General features: G+C 49.1%; 1 protein-coding gene across 2 annotated transcripts in view; it reads left to right on the top strand.

Annotated features, from left to right (window-relative positions):
* The window catches only part of LOC140408621 (lipopolysaccharide-responsive and beige-like anchor protein), a 1,704,725-nt gene that overhangs the window by 331,133 nt on the left and 1,356,260 nt on the right, over positions 1-17,332 (top strand). The window lies entirely within an intron of this gene.

Here is a 17,332-nt window from a genome sequence, read left to right on the forward strand (position 1 = left end):
ATTCTCCCTGGAACAAACCTATGGTTATTTCTTATCGGGGACCGCACCGAGGCTCCCGTCTTTCCCCTATGCCGTCTCCACTACCCCCAAATTTTCAATGTAGCCTCCACCACCGGGCTTGTGGTGTATTTCTTCGGTGAGAACGGCAACGGTGCCGTCACCATTGCTTGTAGGCTAGTCCCCCTGCAGGACGCCCTCTCCAATCTCTTCCACGCCGCTCCCTCCCCTTCTCCCATCCACTTACACACCATTGAAACATTGGCGGCCCAGTAATAGTCGTTTAGGCTCGGTAGTGCCAACCCCCCACCTGTCCCTACTATGCTGCAAAAATCCCCTCCTCACTCTCGGGGTCTTCCCGGCCCACACAAAACTCAATGCTCTTCTCGATTCTCTTGAAAAAAGCCTTCGTGACCACTACCGGGAGGCACTGAAACACAAAAAGGAATCTCGGGAGGACCACCATTTTAACCGCCTGCACCCTACCTGCCAGTGACAGGGACACCATGTCCCATCTCTTGAAGTCCTCCTCCATCTGTTCCACCAACCGCGTTAAATTAAGCCTGTGTAATGTACCCCAATTCTTGGCTATCTGGACCCCCAAGTCCCGGAGGTCCCTTGTTACCTTCCTCAACGGTAAATCCTCTATTTCCCTGTTCTGCGCCCCTGGATGCACCACAAACAACTCACTTTTCCCCATGTTCAATTTATACCCTGAGAAATCCCCAAACTCCCCAAGTATCCGCATTATCTCTGGCATCCCCTCCGCCGGGTCCGCCACATACAACAACAAATCATCCGCGTACAGAAATACCCGGTGTTCTTCTCCTCCCCTGAGTACTCCCCTCCACTTCCTGGAACCCCTCAATGCTATGGCCAGGGGCTCAATCGCCAGTGCAAACAATAACGAGGACAGAGGACATCCCTGCCTCGTCCCTCTATGGAGCCGAAAATAATCGGACCCCCGTCCATTCGTGACCACGCTCGCCATCGGGGCCCTATACAGCAACTGTACCCATCTGATATACCCATCTCCAAAGCCAAATCTCCTCAGCACCTCCCACAAATAATCCCACTCCACTCTATCAAATGCTTTCTCGGCATCCATCGGCACCACTATCTCCGCTTCCCCCTCTGGTGGGGACATCATCATTACCCCTAGCAACCTCCCTATATTCGTGTTCAGCTGTCTCCCCTTCACAAACCCAGTTTGGTCCTCATGAACCACCCCCGGGACACAATCCTCTATCCTCGTTGCCATTACCTTGGCCAGAATCTTAGCATCCACATTCAGGAGGGAAATGGGCCGATAGGACCCGCATTGCAGCGGGTCTTTTTCCTTCTTTAGAAGGAGCGATATCGTTGCCTCTGACATAGTTGGGGGCAACTGCCCCCTTTCCCTAGCCTCATTAAAGGTTCTCATCAGTAGCGGGGCCAGCAAGTCCATATATTTCCTATAAAATTCCACTGGGAATCCGTCTGGTCCCGGGGGCCTTCCCCGCCTGCATGCTCCCAATCCCTTTCACTACTTCCTCCGTCTCAATCTGTGCTCCTAGTCCCGCCCTCCCCTGCTCCTCCACCTTAGGAAATTCCAGCTGATCCAGAAAGCACATCATTCTCTCCTTCCCTTCCGGGGTCTGAGCTTCATATAATCTTTCATAAAATGCCTTGAACACTCCATTCACTCTCTCCGCTCCCCGCTCCATCTCTCCCTCCTCATCTCTCACCCCCCCCATCTCCGTCGCTGCTCCACTTTTCCTCAGTTGGTGGGCCAGCAACCTGCTCGCCTTCTCCCCATATTCGTACTGTACACCCTGTGCCTTCCTCCATTGTGCCTCTGCATTACCCATAGTCAACAAGTCAAATTCTACATGTAACCTTTGCCTTTCCCTGTACAGTCCCTCCTCATATTGTCTGTCCACCCTCAAAAGTTCTTTCAACAGCCGCTCCCTTTCCCTACCCTCCTGCCTTCCTTTATGTGCCCTAATAGACATCGGCTCCCCTCTAACCACTGCCTTCAACGCCTCCCAGACCACTCCCACCTGAACCTCCCCATTGTCATTGAGTTCCAAGTACCTTTCAATACACCCCCTCACCCTTAAACACACCCCCTCACCCTTAAACACACCCCCTCATCTGCCAATAATCCCATGTCCATTCTCCAGGGTGGACGCTGTTCTTTTTCCTCCCCTATCTCCAGGTCCACCCAATGTGGAGCGTGATCCGAAATAGCTATAGCCGTGTACTCCGTCCCCGTCACCTTCGGGATCAGTGCCCTTCCCAGAACAAAAAAGTCTATCTGTGAATAAACTTTGTGTACATAGGAGAAAAACGAAAACTCCTTACTCCTAGGTCTACTAAATCTCCAGGGGCCTACTCCTCCCCTCTGCTCCATAAAGTCCTTGAGCACCCTAGCTGCAGCCGGCCTCCTTCCGGTCCTGGACCTCGATCTGTCCAGCCCTGGGTCCAGCACCGTATTAAAATCTCCACCCATTACCAACTTTCCCGTCTCTAGGTCCGGGATGCGTCCCAACATACGCCTCATAAAATTGGCATCATCCCAGTTCGGGGCATATACGTTCACTAAAACCACCGCCTCCCCTTGCAATCTGCCACTCACCATCACGTATCTGCCCCCACTATCCGCCACTATGGTCTTTGCCTCAAACATTACCCGCTTCCCCACTAATATAGCCACCCCCCTATTTTTTGCGTCTAGCCCCGAATGAAACACCTGCCCCACCCATCCTTTGCGTAGTCTGACCTGGTCTATCAGTTTCAGATGCGTTTCCTGTAGCATAACCACATCTGCCTTAAGTTTCTTTAGGTGTGCGAGTACCCGTGCCCTCTTAATCGGCCCGTTCAGCCCTCTCAAATTCCACATGATCAGCCGGGTTGGGGGGGCTCTTTACCCCCCCCCCCCCCCTTGTCGACTAGCCATCTCCTTTTTCAATCCAGCTCCTCACCCGGTTCCCACGTAACCGTATCTCCCCCCAACGGCGCCCTCCCGCCCCGACCACCCCACCCCATACCAGCTCCCCCTTCTCCCCAGCAGCAGCAACCCAGTTACCCCCCCCCCCCCCGCTAGATCCTTTTCTAGCGTAATTGCACCCCCCATGTTGCTCCCAGAAGTCAGCAAACTCTGGCCGACCTCGGCTTCCCCCCGTGACCTCGGCCCCCACTGTGCGAGACCCCCTCCTTCCTGCTACCCTGTTCCCGCCATGATTACCATAGCGCGGGAACAAAGCCCGCGTTTCCCATTTTGCCCCTCCCCCAATGGCCGGCGCCCCCAGCTCCTCATCCTCCCCCCCCCCCCCCTCTCCCACGACCTGGGGAAGAGAGAAAAGTTACAGGGTCACAGGATTAACAACTTGGGAAATCATCTCGTCCCGCTTTCCCCCCCCCCCCCCCTTCACCCCACGTAATCACCCCACCACTTTGTCCCAAACGTTCTTTTTCTAGCCCGCTTATTCCAGTTTCTCCTCGACAATAAATGTCCACGCCTCTTCTGCCGTTTCAAAATAGTGGTGTTTCCCTTGATGTGTGACCCACAGTCTTGCCGGCTGCAGCATTCCAAATTTAACCTTCCTTTTGTGCAGCACCGCCTTGGCCCGATTAAGGCTTGCCCTCCTTCTCGCCACCTCCGCACTCCAATCTTGATATACGCGGATCACCGCGTTCTCCCATCTACTGCTCCGGGTTTTCTTTGCCCATCTGAGGACCATCTCTCTGTCCTTATATCGGAGAAATCTCACCACTATGGCTCGAGGAATTTCTCCAGCCCTCGGTCTTCGCGCCATAACTCGATAAGCTCCCTCCACCTCCAACGGGCCCGTCGGGGCCTCCAATCCCATTAACGAGTAAAGCATCGTGCTCACATATGCTCCGACGTCCGCCCCTTCTGCACCTTCGGGAAGACCAAGAATCCTTAAATTCTTCCTCCTCGCATTATTCTCCAGCACCTCCAGCCTTTCCACACACCTTTTGTGTTGTGTCTCATGCATCTCTGTCTTCACACACCAGGCCCTGTATTTCGTCCTCATTCTCAGCAGCCTTTGCCTTCACGACCCGAAGCTCCTGCTCCTGGGTCTTTTGCTCCTCCTTTAGCCCTTCAATCGCCTGTAATATCGGGGCCAACAGCTCCTTCTTCATCTCCTTTTTAAGTTCTTCCACGCAGCGCCGCAGGAACTCTTGTTGGTCAGGGCCCCATATTAAACTGCCACCTTCCGACGCCATCTTGCTTTGTGCTTGCCTTCCTTGCCGCTGCTCTAGAGGATCCACCGCAATCCGGCCACTTTCCTCTCCTTTTTCCATCCGTGTCCAGGGGGGATTCCCTTCTGGTTTACCGCACACTGTTTTTCGCCGTTAAAATTGCCGTTGGGGCTCCTAATAAGAGCCCAAATGTCCGTTCCACCGGGAGCTGCCGAAACGTGCGACTTAGCTGGTCATTGCTGCCCCCGAAAGTCCTCATTAGCCACCTCTAAGATTTTAGAAGGAAGTCCATGTGGGCTGGAGACTTGTGGACTGGAGCTCCACCAGCTTGCTCAGTACTGCTTCCCTAGTGATTGTAATTTCACCAAGTTTCCCTGTCTTCTATCTCCTGATTTACAACATTTACTGGAATTTTTTTGTATCCTCTATAGTGAAGACCAGCAAAATATTAGTTCATTTCAAATGCTTTTTCCTCATTGTCACAAAAGGCAAAGGATAGCAGTAGAAGGGTGTTTTTCTGAATGGAAGGTTGTGACTAGTGGTGTTCCACAGGGATCTGTGCTTGGGCCTCTTGTTTGTTGTGTACATAACCCTGTACATGAGCCCTTAGTGTTGGGTGGGGTTACTGGGTTATGGGAATAGGGTGGAGGTGTTGACCTTGGGTAGCGTGCTCTTTCCAAGAGCCGGTGCAGACTCGATGGGCAGAATGGCCTCCTTCTGCACTGTAAATTCTATGATAATCTATGATAATATTAAAAAGAGGGCAGCACGGTAGCATTGTGGATAGCACAATTGCTTCACAGCTCCAGGGTCCCAGGTTCGATTCCGGCTTGGTTCACTGTCTGTGCGGAGTCTGCACATCCTCCCCGTGTGTGCGTGGGTTTCCTCCGGGTGCTCCGGTTTCCTCCCACAGTCCAAAGATGTGCAGGTTAGGTGGATTGGCCATGGTAAATTGCCCTTAGTCTCCAAAATTGCCCTTAGTGTTGGGTGGGGTTACTGGGTTATGGGAATAGGGTGGAGGTGTTGACCTTGGGTAGCGTGCTCCTTCTGCTCTGTAAATTCTATGATAAACGATTTGGAGGAAAATGTAGCCAGTCTGATTAGTAAGTTCGCGGATGACACCAAGGTTGGTGGAGTGGCAGATAGTGTTGAGGATTATCAGAGGATACAAAAGGACATAGATAGGTTGGAGACTTGGGCAGAGAAATGGCAAATGGAGTTTAATCCGGACAAATGCGAGATAATAATAATGCATTTTGGAGGTCTAACATAGAGGGGAAATATACCGTAAATGGAAAAACTCTTAGAAATATAGAAAGTCAGAGAGATCTGTGAGTGCATGTTCACAGATCTTTGAAGGTGGCAATATAAGTTGACAAGGTAGTCAAGCAAGCATACGGAATGCTTGCCTTCATTGGACGGGGTATTGAGTATAAAAACTGGCAAGTCATGCTTCAGTTGTATAGAACCTTGGTACGGTCGTACTTGGAATATTGCGCACAATTCTGGTTGCCACACTACCAGAAGGATGTGGAGGCTTTGGAGAGGGTGCAGAGGAGGTTTATCAGGATGATGCCTGGTCTGGAGGGTGTTAGTTATGTGGAGGGGCTGAAGAGACTTGGACTATTTTCATTTGAAAGATGGAGGTTGAGGGGTGACTTGATAGAGGTCTACAAGATTATGAGGGGCATGGACAGAGTGGATGGGCAGGCACTCTATCCCAGAGTGGAGGGGTCAGTCACCAGGGTGCATAGGTTTAAGGTCCGAGGGGCAAAGTTTAGAGGAGATGTGCGAGGCAGGCTTTTTTATGCAGAGGGTGGTGAGTGCCTGGAACGCGTTGCCAGGAGAGGTTGTGGAAGCAGATACATTAACGGTGTTCAGAAGGCATCGTGACAAACACATGGGTTGGATGGGTATAGAGGGATACGGCACATGGAAGTGCGGAGGGTTTTGGCAAAGGTTGGTATCATGACCGGTACAGGCTTGGAGGGCCAAAGGGCCTGTTCCTGTGCTGTATTGTTCTTTGTACTATTAACGCCTCATTCTCACTTTCTCGAGGACCAACACTCACTTTTTTTTTCTCCTTTTTAAATACCTGTAGAAACTCTTGCTACCTCTTTTTATATTTCTAGCTAGCTTCCTCTAGTATTGTAGATTCTTTTTCCTGATTTACCTTTTAGTCTTTCTCTGCCGTTTATTTAGGTTCTGAACAATCATCTGACTTGCTACTCACCTTTGCAGTTATATGCTTTTTCCTTGAGTTTAATGCTGTCCCTCACTACTTTAGTTAACCATGAACGGTGAATCCTCCATTTAGAATTTTTCTTTATGGTCAGAATATACCTATTCTGAATTATCCCCATAAATGTCTGCTGCTGCTTCTCTTGTCTGGTATCCCAATTCACTTCAGCCATTTCAGCTTTCGGCCGGGATTCTCTGAGCCTCCGCGCCACAATCGCGCTCGGCGCGGGGGTGGAGAATCTGGTCCGATGTCTTCCCACGATTCTCCGGCGACCAGAAAATCGCCCGCAATCACGCACGCGCGGTCAACGCAGCACCGGTTGGGGCCCGTTGAAAGAGGCCCCTGCAGCGATTCTCGGCGGACGACAGGCCGAGTTCCCGCCGGCATGGTTCGCGTATGGTTCCACCCAGCGGGCGCTCGGAGTCGCGGCTGCGGTGGCCGTCCTGGTAAATAGTATAATATGCAGTCATGTCCTTTATCATGTTCGCTGAATCAAGTGTTATGGCTTTTTGCAAAAATCTACTCAAGTTTTTTTTTTTACACTGGTAGATTTCCATTTCATCTTGCACAATTTTAGTAATGTGCTCTATCATCTTTGTATTTGAACTTATCAAAATATTTTAGTTGCTAGAGCAGTATCTTTGAGCCAAAATAGTGTGTCCCACTTTAATCTATTAGTTGTAGACACAAATCTGAATGATATATTTCTCTCAAAAATGTATTGCATGCAACACTGAAGAAAATCTACAAGCTGACATTTTCCACTGCACGTGGTTCTGAATTCTTAAGGCTTTCATGCAAACATTTATTGAATTTTTTTCTTAAAACCAGGACGCTTACCCATAAAGATACCCTGATACCTTTGTAACAGTTTTTAATTGGATCGGGATGTATTTTCAGCAAAAACATGCTGCCTCTCGACTGGTTAAGATTGTTAATGGTCACTTCAATTTTGTCAACAATATTATTTGTCTATGCCACTGCCAGTGATGACAATGCTTGTATCTTAATTTCCAAAACACTGGCTTTATCAGAAAGATTAAACAATTTGTAGACCAATCTTCTGGAAAGATTATTGTACAAATTGCGCTGCCATGGTGTCTCATTTCCATCTATGAAGGTATTGGGAGTCCAGACCAAGCATGAAAACATCCAAGTTTTTGTTTTGAGCCAGGTGCCATGAAGTCAGTTTTGCTCATAAAGACACTAACTTCTGTACAACTCATTTGTCTTCTTGAAAAATATTTTATTGGAGGTATTTTCAAATATAGAACAGAAACGGGCAATCAAAAACGATTAACCGTGCACAATTGTCCCTGTTCCCCCATACCACCCCTTCCTTTTACACACAGCACCCCAACCCAAACAGAACATTAACCCCCCCCCCCCACTGAAGTAGTACTGCCCCTTCAAGAAATCAATGAATAGCCTTCACCTCTTCTCCACCCATCTTATGCTGAACTTGATTTTTTTTCTAGGTGGAGAAACTCTGCCAAGTCACTCACCCATGCGCCTGTTTTTGGCGGCTCCAAGTCCCACCAGCACAGCAAGATCCGTCTCCAGGCTATTAGGGAGGCAAAGACTACCACGGCAGCCTCTCTCCCCACATACACTCCCAGATACTCCGACACGCAAAATATCGCCACCCACCTGCTCCGCGGCACCTCTACTCGCAATATCTTCGAAATAACGTCCGCACTCTTTCCAGGACCCCTCCAACTTTGGACATGCCCAAAACATATGAACATCGTTCGCCTCCTTCCACACCACCCACACCTATCCTCCACCCCTGGAAAAAAAAGCATCTTAGAACCCCATGAAATGAGCCCTATACACCATCTTAAACTGTATGAAACTCGAGTATTGCACATGACGAAGATGAGTTTATCCTCTGCAGCGCCTCACTCCACACCCCGGCTTGTATTGCCCCTCCCAACTCCTCCTCCCACTTGCGCCAGACCTCCTCCACTTTAGTGTCCCATCTCCATCAGCTCCCCATATAGATCTGACACCTTGCCCTCACCTACCTCCTTTTCAGACAGAAGCTTGTCCTATAGCGCTAGAGGCGGCAGCTGCGGGAACAGACTCAACTCCTTCCTCAAAGCCCCTCACTGCAGGTACATGAACCCGTCCCCCTTTGGCAGCAAATACACCTCCTCAAGCTCCTCCAATTCTACAAACATACCCCCACCCCCAAAACCTTGCATCCAGCACAACCAGAACAAACCTGTGGTTGCCACAAATTGGTGCCCACAAGGACATGCCTTCCATCCTGCAGTGCTGCCACCATTGATTCCACACCCTCAACGCTGATGCCACCACCGGGCCAGCAAGAATGAAAGAGGTGACAACAGTAGTGCTCCCAGACTGGTCCCTTTACATGAAACGTCCATTCTTCCCCACACCGACACCTCCTCCACTGCCCACGCCCGATCATAGCTATGTTCGCCACCCAATAATAATTCTGCAGATTCGCCAGCCTGGGGAATTTTAACCGTTCACCCGAATCCCAGTATCATCATATTCACCCTGCTTAAAAAAATGTTTTGTGCATGAAAATCGGGATATTCTGACTCCAATCTCCCACACATCATCACAAACCTACCTCCCAGGTCCGCCACTGTGCTTCCCATCCCAAAGGACATTCCTCTTATTAACCAGCACTGCCAACCCCCTCGTCTTCATATCCAGCCCTGAATGAAACACCTGTCCCACCCATCCTTTGCTTGGCCTCATCTGATCGGCCACCTTCAAATGAGTCTCTTGCAAAAACACGACGTTCACTTTCAGACTCCTCAAATGCAACCTCTTCACCGGCCCATTTAATCCCCGAACATTCCATGTAATCCGTCAGTTCAGAGCGGGGGCGCTCGCCTCGGTCAGTCATATCTCTGCTTTAACCATCTTTCCCAGGTCTGCACCGCCGTAGGGCCTCCCCAAGATGTCTGCCATTATCACCTCTTAAGCAACTGTGCCATACCAACACCGTCCACATCAAACAACCCCCCCCCCCCCCCCCCACCCCACCATCCCCAACAAAGAACAAGTAAATGAGCCCCACCCCCTGAATCACGTCAACCACCTTAACCAGATTTCCTAAAAAGCTCCTGGTCTGACTGCCCGTCTACAGTTGCACTCCTTGTTTGATCAGGCTGAGACATGTCCACCCGAAAGAGAATTCTTAGCTCTACCTGTTCCTGTACTTTGTACCAGCAAACACCCCTGTCAGCGGGTAACAAGGACCAAACAATTCTGCTACACGCAGGAGCCACCAAATGTGCGACCACTCGACTCCATGGCCGCCACCGGAAGTCCTCAACTCATTTTTACTTAAATGTAGTAAACTTTTACAACTAAAGCTTTAAGTTGGGTTGCTTCAGAGGTGGGGTGCAGTTAGGGAGCCTGGCAGCGAACGCGGAGAAGGTGCGGGGTTGGAGCAGAGAGTTGGAAGCTTTGTGCAGGCTCTTGCAAGGGGTCAAGGTTGCAGATACTGGCCATGTCGCTGCTCCTGTTTGCCTCAGGGAAATATTCGGGGAGTTTGGTGGTGGTGGCCACATTAAAGATGAGGCAATTTTGGCAGCACTTTAGGCGAGGGGCGGGGTCAACATAGATGCCCATCCGAGGGAATCATGGGTGTGAGCCAGCGAGGCTGGGTGCTAGGTTTTGGGGATGGGGGGAGTGAAGGGTGATGGAGTTGAAGGACTTATTTCTAGAACATAGAACATAGAAAATACAGCACAGAACAGGCCCTTTGGCCCACGATGTTGTGCCGAACCTTTGTCCTAGATTAATCATAGATTATCATTGAATTTACAGTGCAGAAGGAGGCCATTCGGCCCTTTGAGTCTGCACCAGCTCTTGGAAAGAGCACCCTACCCAAACTCAACACCTCCATCCAACACCAAGGGCAATTTGGACATTAAGGGCAATTTATCATTGGCCAATTCACCTAACCCGCATATCTTTGGACTGTGGGAGGAAACCGGAGCACCCGGAGGAAACCCACGCAGACAGGGGGAGGACGTGCAGACTCCGCACAGACAATGACCCAAGCCGGAATCGAACCTGGGACCATGGATCTGTGAAGCAATTGTGCTATCCACAATGCTACCGTGCTGCCCTTAAGAGCAAATAAATCTACACTATATCATTTTCCCGTAATCCAGGTACCTATCCAACAGCTGCTTGAAGGTCCCTAATGTTTCCGACTCAACTACTTCCACAGGCAGTGCATTCCATGCCCCCACTACTCTCTGGGTAAAGAACCTACCTCTGATATCCCTCCTATATCTTCCACCTTTCACCTTAAATTTATGTCCCCTTGTAATGGTGTGTTCCACCTGGGGAAAAAGTCTCTGACTGTCTACTCTATCTATTCCCCTGATCATCTTATAAACCTCTATCAAGTCGCCCCTCATCCTTCTCCGCTCTAATGAGAAAAGGCTTCGCACCCTCAACCTTTCCTCGTAAGACCTACTCTCCATTCCAGGCAACATCCTGGTAAATCTTCTTTGCACCTTTTCCAGAGCTTCCACATCCTTCCTAAAATGAGGCGACCAGAACTGTACACAGTACTCCAAATGTGGCCTTACCAAAGTTTTGTACAGCTGCATCATCACCTCACGGCTCTTAAATTCAATCCCTCTGTTAATGAACGCGAGCACACCATAGGCCTTCTTCACAACTCTATCCACTTGAGTGGCAACTTTCAAAGATGTATGAACATAGACCCCAAGATCTCTCTGCTCCTCCACATTGCCAAGAACTCTACCGTTAACCCTGTATTCCGTATTCATATTTGTCCTTCCAAAATGGACAACCTCACACTTTTCAGGGTTAAACTCCATCTGCCACTTCTCAGCCCAGCTCTGCATCCTATCTATGTCTCTTTGCAGCCGACAACAGCCCTCCTTACTATCCACAACTCCACCAATCTTCGTATCGTCTGCAAATTTACTGACCCACCCTTCAACTCCCTCATCCAAGTCATTAATGAAAATCACAAACAGTAGAGGACCCAGAACTGATCCCTGCGGTGCACCACTGGTAACTGGGATCCAGGCTGAATATTTGCCATCCACCACCACTCTCTGACTTCTATCGGTTAGCCAGTTCATTATCCAACTGGCCAAATTTCCCACTATCCCATGCCTCCTTACTTTGTGCAGAAGCTTACCATGGGGAACTTTATCAAATGCCTTACTAAAATCCATGTACACTACATCCACTGCTTTACCTTCATCCACATGCTTGGTCACCTCCTCAAAGAATTCAATAAGATTTGTAAGGCAAGACCTACCCCTGACAAATCCGTGCTGACTATCCCTAATCAAGCAGTGTCTTTCCAGATGCTCAGAAATCCTATCCTTCAGTACCCTTTCCATCACTTTGCCTACCACCGAAGTAAGACTAACTGGCCTGTAATTCCCAGGGTTATCCCTAGTTCCTTTTTTGAACAGGGGCACGACATTCGCCACTCTCCAATCCCCTGGTACCACCCCTGTTGACAGTGAGGACGAAAAGATAATTGCCAACGGCTCTGCAATTTCATCTCTTGCTTCCCATAGAATCCTTGGATATATCCCGTCAGGCCTGGGGGACTTGTCTATCCTCAAGTTTTTCAAAATGCCCAACACATCTTCCTTCCTAACAAGTATTTCCTCGAGCTTACCAATCTGTTTCACACTGTCCTCTCCAACAATATCGCCCCTCTCATTTGTAAATACAGAAGAAAAGTACTCATTCAAGACCTCTCCTATCTCTTCAGACTCAATACACAATCTCCCGCTACTGTCCTTGATCGGACCTACCCTCGCTCTAGTCATTCTCATATTTCTCACATATGTGTAAAAGGCCTTGGGGTTTTCCTTGATCCTACCCGCCAAAGATTGTTCATGCCCTCTCTTAGCTCTCCTAATCCCTTTCTTCAGTTCCCTCCTGGCTATCTTGTATCCCTCCAATGCCCTGTCTGAACCTTGTTTCCTCAGCCTTACATAAGTCACCTTTTTTCTCTTAACAAGACATTCAACCTCTCTTGTCAACCATGGTTCCCTCACTCGACCATCTCTTCCCTGCCTGACAGGGACATACATATCAAGGACACGTAGCACCTGTTCCTTGAACAAGTTCCACATTTCACTTGTGTCCTTCCCTGCCAGCCTATGTTCCCAACTTATGCACTTCAATTCTTGTCTGACAACATCGTATTTACCCTTCCCCCAATTGTAAACCTTGCCCTGTTGCACGTACCTATCCCTCTCCATTACTAAAGTGAAAGTCACAGAATTGTGGTCACTATCTCCAAAATGCTCCCCCACTAACAAATCTATCACTTGCCCTGGTTCATTACCCAGTACTAAATCCAATATTGCCCCTCCTCTGGTCGGACAATCTACATACTGTGTTAGAAAAGCTTCCTGGACACACTGCACAAACACCACCCCATCCAAACTATTTGATCTAAAGAGTTTCCACTCAATATTTGGGAAGTTAAAGTCGCCCATGACTACTACCCTATGACTTCTGCACCTTTCCAAAATCTGTTTCCCAATCTGTTCCTCCACATCTCTGCTACTATTGGGGGGCCTATAGAAAACTCCTAACAAGGTGACTGCTCCTTTCCTATTTCTGACTTCAACCCATACTACCTCAATAGGGTGATACTCCTCGAACTGCCTTTCTGCAGCTGTTATACTATCTCTAATTAATAATGCCACCCCCCCCCACCTCTTTTACCACCCTCCCTAATCTTATTGAAACATCTATAACCAGGGACCTCCAACAACCATTTCTGCCCCTCTTCTATCCAAGTTTCTGTGATGGCCACCACATCGTAGTCCCAAGTACCAATCCATGCCTTAAGTTCACCCACCTTATTCCTGATGCTTCTTGCGTTGAAGTATACACACTTCAACTATCTCCGTGCCTGCAAATACTCTCCTTTGTCAGTGTTCCCTTCCCCACTGCCTCATTACATGCTTTGGCGTCCTGAATATCGGCTACCTTAGTTGCTGGACTACAAATCCGGTTCCCATTCCCCTGCCAAATTAGTTTAAACCCTCCCGAAGAGTACTAGCAAACCTCCCTCCCAGGATATTGGTGCCCCTCTGGTTCAGATGCAACCCGTCCTGCTTGTACAGGTCCCACCTTCCCCAGAATGCGCTCCAATTATCCAAATACCTGAAACCCTCCCTCCTACACCATTCCTGCAGCCACGTGTTCAACTGCACTCTCTCCCTATTCCTAGCCTCGCTATCACGTGGCACCGGCAACAAACCAGAGATGACAACTCTGTCCTGGCTTTCAACTTCCAGCCTAACTCCCTAAACTTGTTTATTACCTCCACACCCTTTTTCCTACCTATGTCGTTGGTACCAATGTGCACCACGACTTCTGGCTGCTCCCCCTCCCCCTTAAGGATCCTGAAGACACGATCCGAGACATCCCTGGCCCTGGCACCCGGGAGGCAACATACCTTCCGGGAGTCTCGCTCGCGACCACAGAATCTCCTATCTATTCCCCTAACCATTGAATCTCCTACAACTATTGCTTTTCTATTCTCCCCCCTTCCCTTCTGAGCCCCAGAGCCAGACTCAGTGCCAGAGACCTGGCCACTAGGGCCTTCCCCCGGTAGGTCATCCCCCCAACAGCATCCAAAACGGTATACTTGTTTTGAAGGGGATCGGCCACGAGGGATCCCTGCACTGTCTGCCTGTTTGTTTTTTTCCCCCTGACTGTAACCCAGCTATTCTTGTCCTGTACCTTGGGTGTGGTTACCTCCCTGTAACTCTTCTCAATCACCCCCTCTGCCTCCCGGATGATCCGAAGTTCATCCAGCTTCAGCTCCAGTTCTCTAACACGGTCTTTGAGGAGCTGAAGTTGGGTGCACTTCCCGCAGGTATAGTCAGCGGGGACACCGGTGGTATCCCTCACCACCCACATCCTACAGGAGGAGCATGTAACTGGTCTAGCCTCCATCCCCTCTTACCTGACAGGATATAGCTGCCCTGTGGACTAACTAGATCTCCGCCCTCCGACTCTGCTCCCAGTCAGCTACACTTCCTGTAAACTCCTGGCTCTCTTCGCACTCTTTGCGGAAATGTCGGAAACAAAATGAAAGGAGCACCTTACTCGCTCCTCACCTAACTCCCTCGGTCACCAAACTCTCACTATCGCACTCAAAAAGCACCAAATTCAGCACTCCCTCGGTCACCAAACTCTCACTATCGCACTCAAAAAGCACCAAATTCAGCACTCCCTCGGTCACCAAACTCTCACTATCGCACTCAAAAAGCACCAAATTCAGCACTCAGGGATTTTGTGACTAAGCTTTTCCCAACTTTTCCGGTGGCACTGCCCTCCTCGCTGTTAGAGGGGGTGTTGACAGCATGGTAGCACAGTGGTTAGCACAGTTGCTTCCCGGCTTGGGTCACACTCTGCAGAGTCTGCAAGTTCTCCCCGTGTCTGCATGGGTTTCCTCCGGGTGCTCTGGTTTCCTCCCACAGTCCAAAGATGTGCAGGTTAAGTCGATTGGCCATGCTGAATTGCCCCTTAGTGTCCAAAACGATTAGGTGTGCTTCCTGGGTTGCGGGGCTAGAGTGGAGGCATGGGTTTGGGTGGGGTGCTCTTTCCACTGATCGGTGCAGACACAATGGACCGAATGGCCTCCTTCTGTGATGGGGTTGGAGGGAATACTTGCCGATCTACTGAAGGATTTTGGAGGAGGATATGTGTCTCTGGAGGAGCGTTAAGGCCAAGTGGCAGGAGGAGCTGGGGATGGCGCTGGATGGAGGGGCTGCTGCGGAGGGTAAATGCCTCAACCTTGTGTGCAAGGTTGGGGATGATGCAGCTAAAGGTGGTAGATTGAGTACACCTGACGAAGTAGAGGATGAGCCAGTTGTTTGAGGGGTAGAGGACATTTGCGAACGGTATGGGCGGGGCCCAGCCAAGCACATACATATGTTCTGGTCCTGTCCAAAGTTGGGGACGTTTTGGAGGTCGTTCTACAGCACCAAGACAGTGATCTTGCACATGGATTTGGTGCTCAGTCCCCTGGGGGCCATATTTGGGTGTTGGACTTGTCGGAGTTGCAGTAGGGAGCGACGGCAGATTTTTTAGCCTTTGTCTCGGTGATTGCTCGCAGATGGATCCTGTTGGGTTGGAGGTCAGCTTCTCCACCCTGTGCCTCAGTATAGCTGGGGGATCTGTTGGAGTTCCTGTATTTGGAGAAGGTCAAATTTATTTTGAGGGGGCAAGTGAGGAATTCCACATGAGATGGGCAGCACAGTAGCATTGTGGATAGCACAATTGCTTCACAGCTCCAGGGTCCCAGGTTCGATTCCGGCTTGGGTCACTGTCTGTGCGGAGTCTGCACATCCTCCCCGTGTGTGCGTGGGTTTCCTCCGGGTGCTCCGGTTTCCTCCCACAGTCCAAAGATGTGCAGGTTAGGTGGATTGGCCATGATAAATTGCCCTTAGTGTCCAAAATTGCCCTTAGTGTTGGGTGGGGTTACTGGGTTATGGGGATAGGGTGGAGGTGTTAACCTTGGGTAGGGTGCTCTTTCCAAGAGCTGGTGCAGACTCGATGGGCCGAATGGCCTCCTTCTGCACTGTAAATTCTATGATTCTATGATTCTATGGGGTTTGCTTGAATTACATTTTAAAGAGCTGGTTACTGTCAGCTGTTAAGGGGGAGGGGGAGGGGGGGGGGGACCAAAGTGGGGTTTTTGTTCTAGGTTATTCGGTGGTGGAGCGGGAGTGGTATTGGGGTTTGTGCTGTGTTTGCTTTGTTATGTTGTGTATTTAAAAGGTTAAAACATTAAAGACTTAAATAAAAATATTCTCACAAAAAACATTTTATTTCTGGGTACTTGTTGATAAAAGCTACCTTTTACCACATGTGGTTCACTGCTTTATATTTAGACATTTCTGTGATGCTGCTCACGGGAAACGCTTGAAGCTCCCAGTGTCCCCAGATATTGAGATCTATTATTTTTCTTTTTGGACTGCTTTGATGGATTATGGACATTAACCACAAACTAATGAAGATTTAGCAATAAATATTACAAATCTACGGATAGTATTGTCCAATAGAAATCACTGATTAGCCACAGGTTTGGTTGCATTGACACTGCAGATACTCATTTTAGTAGAACACAATTCAGGCAAATCTGCATCACATTTTAGTCTTAAGGTCCCAATACTTTGACTTCCTTGCTGATGATGGGGACTTACAAAATGAGCAATGCCGGACCCAGAACACAACTTCATGCAACTTTTCCTTTGCCACTGGAGTTGCTCGTTACTGATTGTGCATGCTACATACTGACCTGCCGATGTTGATGTTTCTGTGCACTTGCACACTTTTTTTTTGCCTTGGTGTTTAATCAACGAAATACATGTAAAATGCTATGAGCATGCAGGTATTGTATGTGCCCAATGACTTTGTCTATTGTAGAAGCAAAATGAAATGAAAATCGCTTATTGTCACAAGTAGGCTTCAAATGAGGTTACTGTGAAAAGCCCCCAGTCGCCACATTCCGGCGCCTGTTCGGGGAGGCTGGTACGGTGGGCATGCGGAAAATCTGAAATAAAACCATAAATGCTGGAAATACTTAGCAGAGCAGTGTCATCTATGAAGAGTGAAGCAAAGTTAACATTCCAGTTTGATGACCTTTCTTCAGAATAGACTGTTTTAGTTGTCAAAAATGCAGTTAACCACCTCTAAGTATTCAATTAGCCATACAGGTAATGCATTGAACAACACTACTCTAAGATGGCGCAAAACATTTTTATTTTGTTGCGTTACTGCTTGGCCCTTTGTTTGACAGATCTTAGTGCCTCGCTTTGCTTTCCATACCCAAATTGGAAATCCTTTTTGAAA

The sequence above is a fragment of the Scyliorhinus torazame genome, chromosome 3 (genome assembly GCF_047496885.1).
Source record: "Scyliorhinus torazame isolate Kashiwa2021f chromosome 3, sScyTor2.1, whole genome shotgun sequence".
Classification (NCBI taxonomy): domain Eukaryota; kingdom Metazoa; phylum Chordata; class Chondrichthyes; order Carcharhiniformes; family Scyliorhinidae; genus Scyliorhinus; species Scyliorhinus torazame.